The sequence below is a fragment of the Peromyscus eremicus genome, chromosome 8a (genome assembly GCF_949786415.1).
Source record: "Peromyscus eremicus chromosome 8a, PerEre_H2_v1, whole genome shotgun sequence".
Classification (NCBI taxonomy): Eukaryota; Metazoa; Chordata; class Mammalia; order Rodentia; family Cricetidae; genus Peromyscus; species Peromyscus eremicus.
In genome coordinates this window covers 69,758,129-69,765,324 of record NC_081423.1, presented here as the reverse complement: position 1 = coordinate 69,765,324, position 7,196 = coordinate 69,758,129, and positions in this window count along the sequence as shown.

Here is a 7,196-nt window from a genome sequence, read left to right as displayed (position 1 = left end):
AAATACCCAGTCATAGTGGTGCCTTGGAGCACCTACACACACCTACACACACACACACACACACACACACACACACACACACACACACACACACACTTATTAGCCTGCCAGTCTAGTCTGCTTGGTAAGTTCCTGGGCAGTGAGAAACCGTGTCTCAAAAAAAACAAGGAGGACAGTACCTAAGGAAAGACACCAGAGGCTGTCCTTGGGGTTTTATTTGTGTGCACACAAATGTGTATAAGCGCGCACACACACACACACACACACACACACACACACACTAATGCCCCCAAACATGTGTATGTATAGTGGTTCAGAAATTTACCCACATTATAATTTCAATATGCAAAGAAAATACTGCATTTTCTTAGATAGACCCCATTTTACTTGAAAGTTTCCCTCTTGCTCTATAATGAGAAGGAAAAACCAAACAAACTTGTCAATTTAAGGTCCTTTTTAGCTCAAATAAGAAGTTCCTTCCTTTTGAGTGCTGTATTTCCTTTTGAGTGAATGCAAAATATTTACATTTCTCCCCTCTTGGCCCTGCTCTTGCTCAAAATCCACTGGATGCAGTTGTTTAGAAGGATTTGTGAGCTGATGATGTTGAGAAGAGGGGAGTCCTCAAAAACATGGGGAGTCTCAGGGTCAAATATGTCTCTGCAGAGCCAGGCGGTGGTGGTGCACGCCTTTAATCCCAGCACTCGGGAGGCAGAGCCAGGCGGATCTCTGTGAGTTCGAGGCCAGCCTGGGCTACAGAGTGAGTTCCACACAGGGAAACCCTGTCTCGAAAAACCAAAAAAAAAAAAAAAAAAAAAAAAAAAAAAAGTCTCTGCAGCAGAGTGGCACGCCTGTGGCCTGGTGGTGCTTAGTGGGTCCTCTGAAGTGACATGTCTTAAAATCAGACTCTGTCCTCCTCAGACACCTGCACTCTTTCATGTGTGCATACCCACACACAAACACACACACAGACACACACACAGACCCACACACAGAGACCCCCCCAGACACACACTGACACACACAGACCCCCACACAGACATACACACACACACAGACCCCCCCACACAGACCCACACACAGACCCCCACACACAGACCCACACACAGACCTACACATAGAACCCCCCAACACACAGACCCACACACACAGACCCCCCCAGACACACACTGACACACAGACCCCCACACAGACCCCCACACAGACATACACACAGACCCACACACACACACAGACCCACACACAGACCCACACACAGACCCACACACAGAACCCCCCCCAACACACAGACCCACACACAGACCCACACACAGAGACCCTCACACAGACCCACACACAGACACACACACAGGCATACACACAGAGACCTACACACAGACCCACACACAGACCCACACACACACATACACACAAACATACACACATAAACACAGACACAATTAAAAATAAAATTTGCCGGGCGGTGATGGTGCACCTCTTTAATCCCAGCACTCGGGAGGCAGAGCCAGGAAGATCTCTGTGAGTTCGAGGCCAGCCTGGATTACCAAGTGAGTTACAGGAAAGGTGCAAAGCTACACAGAGAAACCCTGTCTCAAAAAACCAAAAAAATAAAAAAATAAAAAAATAAATAAAATTAAAATTAAAATATCAATCCAGAAAATGATGAAACTATTTTGTATTTTTTTAAAAAAGTATTTGTTTATTGTGTGTAGGTATATATGTATGTGGGTGTACACATGCCACCAAAGGGGTGAAGGTCAGAGGTCATCCTGAGAGAGATGGTTCTCTCCTTCCACTATGTGGGTTCCAGGGATAGAACTCAGGTTGTTGGGCTTGGTGGCAAGTGCCTTTATCTGCTGAGCCATCTAGGCAGCTTCCGTTTTATATCTATTGATGGCATTGGCCATACAACTATATATACATGACACAAGTCACAAAATTACTTGTTAAAATGATATTTTCCAATTAAATCTTAATAAACCTGATCATTCAATACAAGACTTTTAATAATGCTGAGCATAGATTTTAATGGTAAGAAATACTTGTCAGCCTCCTTTTTCTCCTACGGAGAAATTATACTATAATTGAAAAGTCAAGAAGGACAATACAAATTAAAATATTAAAATGAAAAGTAGTTGCCCTGGGTGGTGGTGGCACACACATTTAATCCCAGCACTCAGGAGCCAGAGGAAGGTGGATCTTTATGAGTTCGAGGCTAGCCTGGTCTACAGAGCAAGTTCCAGGACAGGCTCCAAAGCTACACAGAGAAACCCTGTCTTGAAAAAACCAAAAGAAAAAAAGAAAAGAAAAGAAAAGAAAAATAGTTGCACCACGAAATATGCATACATTAAAATTATAAAATGTAAATAATACAGAGCATGGGGTACATGCCTTTAATCCCAGCACTCAGGAGGCAGAGGCAGGTGGATCTCTGTGAGTTCAAGGTCAAGCTAGGCTATCTTGTCAGACTTTGTCTCAAAAAAACTTTTAAAATTTTAAAATTCAACTATTCAATTTTTCCACTTTTTCAATTTTATAATCCATACTTAAAAGTTGTTTCGTTTTAGAGAAATAATACTGTTTAATTTTTCTTTTAAATAATGTTGCTGCTGAAGTTTCTCAAACCCAGCTTGCCACCTTCAGGCAACTGCAAGATTTACAGAGACCATAGCTAGAGATAAAATATTAATTTTTCATCTTTCTCAAAATTCCTTAGTTAATAGTATTTTGAGCTAGTAGTACCTTTGTATTTTGCTCTGTTTTGAAGCTTTCTCTAGCATTTGCTAGAATTTTCTCAACTTCCAAATCTTCGTTCATTTGTTGCTAGTTGCAAAGAGCTTCCCTATGGTTATAGTGCCATTGTGCTCCTCAGAATGTCTCTTTGACAATATGTACTCTCAATACTATGACCACAACGGCTGAGCCACCTTGCTGACCCTGATTACTTTTAAGGGAGAAGAGATCTCTATCTGAGGATGGCTTGTTTTCTCGAATCCCTTCCATTAGATCTTTTCTAACAACAGCAAAAATTCCTTTGCTAGCCCACTTGAGAGTTCTTTATCCTTTCTGTCAATCCTTGCCTCATTACAGCTCCCCTTCTTTGCTTTCTCCCAAGCCCCAGATGCTTCTATCAGAGAGAAGTAAGCAAACACAGGAGGCTCGGCTTGAGCCCTTTGCTCAGGGATACCTTGGGTCTTTGTTTTTGCCTTTGTGAGATTTGGGGAGCAAGACCTCACTTTACCAGCCAAATGAGAAAGGAAGGGCTCCAACTGAATAGGGCCTCTGGATAGGCGAGACAGCTGTTTAGCTTGAACTGTTTAGGGGGCCCCCAGGCAGTGGGATTGGGATCCATCCCTGGTGCATGAGCAGACTTTTTGGAACCCAGTGCCTATGGTGGAACACCTTGCACAGCCGTGGTGCAGGGGGGGAAGGGCTTGGACCTGCCTCAACAGAACGTGTCAGGCTCTGCTGACTCCTCATGGGAGACCTTGCCTTGGAGGAGGTGGGAACGGGGGTGGGGGTGGGGTAGGGGTGAGGGTGGGGTTGTGGGAGAAGGCTGGCGGGCGGGAGGAGGGAGGAGAGGGAGATCTGTGGTTGGTATGTAAAATGAATAGAAAATCTCTTAATAATAAAAAGAAAAAGAAAAAAGAAGGGAAAGAGAAATACAGAGAATCAGTTTGATATTTAAGGATTGAAACTTGACCCAAATGTAAATTTATAATACCAATCTTGACAGATCTTAAAATGCGACTTCTTTGGTGCCTGTTTCAATGTTCCTAAACATACTCTCTATATCTCAAGTAATTTCATTGACTATGTCTTTAGTTTTTGAGGGGATCTCACTATGTGGCTCTGGTTGACTTGGAACTTGATTTGAAGACCAAGCTGGCCTCAAACTCACAGAGATCCTCCTGCGTCTGTCTCCAAGAGCTGGAATTAAAGGTGTGTGTCACCATGCCCTACCCAAGCCTTCTCCTAATCATCACATGCACACTGTGTCAGTGGCATCTTTCATCAGCTATTTTCTCTCTTCCTTTCACTCACCTTCATTCATTCTTACCAGTGATCAACACACTTAGTAAGTACACTTTCAGTCTGTGCTCTAATTCACTTTTCATCCACGTACAGCACAGATTGTCTGCTTTTCTTTACGTGACCAAAACAATCCTTGTTTTAATAAAATTAGTGAGTTTAGCCAGGCGGTGGTGGCGCACGCCTTTAATCCCAGCACTCGGGAGGCAGAGGTAGGCGGATCTCTGTGAGTTCGAGACCAGCCTGGGCTACCAAGTGAGTCCCAGGAAAGGCGCAAAGCTACACAGAGAAACCCTGTCTCGAAAAACCAAAAAAAAAAAAAAAAAAAAATTAGTGAGTTTAAAAAAATCCGTGTATTTTGATACTATTGTTCATTCTTTCTATGAGCCAGGAGACACCATTATTGGGTTTCTACATGTCACCGTTTGTCTGGGGTTTTTGACTTTTTTTTTGGTTTTTTGAGACAGGGTTTCTCTGTGTAGCTTTGTGCCTTTCCTGGAACTCACTTGGTAGCCCAGGCTGGCCTCGAACTCACAGAGATCCGCCTGGCTCTGCCTCCTGAGTGCTGGGATTAAAGGTGTGTGTCACCACTGCCTGGCTTTGTCTGGTGTTTTTAACTCTGCTTGTTATTACAGAAATAACATACATGATATTTTTGCTTCGTGGATTACTTTTACTTTAAAATATTTTATTATTTGTTATTATGTGTGTGAGCGTGTACAATGTGTGTAGGGGGTAGGTGGTAAGTGTGCACAAGTGCTTTTATTCACTATGCAATCTAGTGGATAATAATTGGAGGGCCCTTTGACCATCCTAGCAGGGGTCCTATACTTCCCTTTCTTCCCTGAAGATGACGCAATCATGTTATTGCATTTTTGTAAGTCTTTACAATGGAGCCCTCAACGCGCAGAAATAGATTGCTTGCAATCAAGAACGTTTTGAAAGATTGCTCACTGAAGCAATGGCAGCAAGATGCAATCCATACTTTTATTCTTTAGTTCCCCTTCTTTTGATCTTTCTCCTGACTCAAAGGCAACTAGACATATAGATTCAGTGTTGTTGGGATGCAGACCTTTCTTCCAACATTCAGCCCACACATTTTCCACCTTCACTCTGTGTTTGTGTTTTGTTTGCTATTGTAATTTGTAAGCTCAATGGTAAAGCAATAACCTTTCCATTAGGAATAGCCCTAGGTCATTAATGGTAACATTTTACTTGGCCTTGGCTGTGAAAAGAACGGAGTTACCATTTGGGATCTTTGTTTTAATTGTCCTTCATTCTTGGCTTCCAGTTTTATTCTGGATATTTTACTTGAGTGCATAAAGTCAATTCTGTAAGAGTTACAAACATTAGAAGAAAATGCCTCATCTAGGTAATTTCATTTCTCACTCTAGTGTTGTATTATGAGTATGATTTTGAATCCCAGCTTTCTTATTTCTCTTTGTCACCAAGAGAAAGTTTTGGAAGTTTCTTTCTCACATGTGAAAACTAGAGAGTAGTGGCCTCTAATCCAATCACTCTGGGCAGGCAAACCTCTGTGAGTTCAAGGCTAACCTGATCTACATATTGAGTTCCAGGCCATCCAGGGCGATATAGTAGTATATAGTGAGACCTTGCCTCCCCCTCCCCCCAGAAAAAAGAAAAAAGAAAGACTATTTTGTCTTAAACATTTAATTACAAATTGCTTTGTAAATGGTAACCATTATTGGTTTGAAATGATTCTGCTTATTTTTTTGGAAAGTGAATTTGTGAAATAGCTGTTCCTGTACTGAGATACTGAGGTCACCAATGTCTTCATAGACTTAAGACAATTGTGTATTTTGCTCTTTTCTGACCTAATAGTTTGAATTCCCAATAGAAATCAGAAGGTTCAGAAATGGCTGTAATGCTTTGGAGAAACTTAAGATGATTTCTCATCATCAGGGCTATTGCTGGAGGACCCAAGCTGTTAGATGGTTACACCTAATTTGCTATCATTTGAAATCTGACAAACTTGCATTTTAGGAGTTGCTGATCATTTCTGTTGAAAAGGAGTTGATACATGTACACTTTAATGCAAAGTCTTAGCTTCTAATAACCTTACATCTTTTTCAGCTTGGTCAAAGAGTTGGGTTCATAGGTGAAGTGGTAGATTTCTGTTGCTTTCCTGTAAAATTTGATTAATTTGAACAGCAGGAACTACTGAAAAATGCAAGAAGCAGACAGACATGATGACATTTACGTGTAATCACAGCAATTGGGTAGCTGAGGCAGGAAGATCAGGTTAGCTTGGGCTACATGGCGATCTTGTTTTGTTTTGTTTTTTACACGTCAGAGGCAGTTTTCTTCACATTTTGTTACAATTGGCTCTACTTAGAGAATCAGCAGGTATTTTAACTGAAGGACTGGTCCAAGACCATCTCTCCTTCCTTTTCTTCCCTTCACCTTTCTTCCTCTCCCCTCCCCTTCCCTTTTTTCTCCCTCTCCCATTCATCCACATCCACCTTCTCTGGGACAGGGTCTCATTCTGTACCCTAATGGTGGCCTGGAACTCAGCAATTCTGGTGCCTCAGCCTCCCAAGTGCTGGGGCCATGGGTGCAAACCACCAAACTCAGCTTTGTAAAGTGTGTGCATGGTACTGGGGATTGAACAGCGAGGCCTCCCATACAGTAGGTAAGGTAAGCTCTCTACCACTGAACTATACACCAAGTCCCCAAAGTTCCTTTTCTTAAACACACACACACACACACACACACACACACACACACACCTCAGACATTGTGTATCTGTAGAATTTTCAGCAGTTCTGTTTCCTAAGGAATACACTTCCATTAAAAATCAGCTTATTTCTAAGACAGACGTTATTTATTCATCTATCCTCACCAAATCTTGATTGCCCACCTTGAGTCACCGCTACCTGCTGGGTGTACAATGAATGATAGTGTTCTTAAAGTCTGGCTCTTCTTGGCCTTCGCGGCGACTTGGAGGGTATGGAAAACATGCAAATACATGTAAATGCAGAGTTCCCTGAAGGAAGTGAAACAGCACGAGAATCTAAGTTTTGAAAACTACAGAACTAGAAGTTGGATGGAAACTCAGTAACTATGTGTCTTGACAGGGAGACAGGGTGGAGAGTTGCCCAAGGTCACAGTGTAGGGTGGCGGCAGCTCCTGGGAAAGGGTCATTT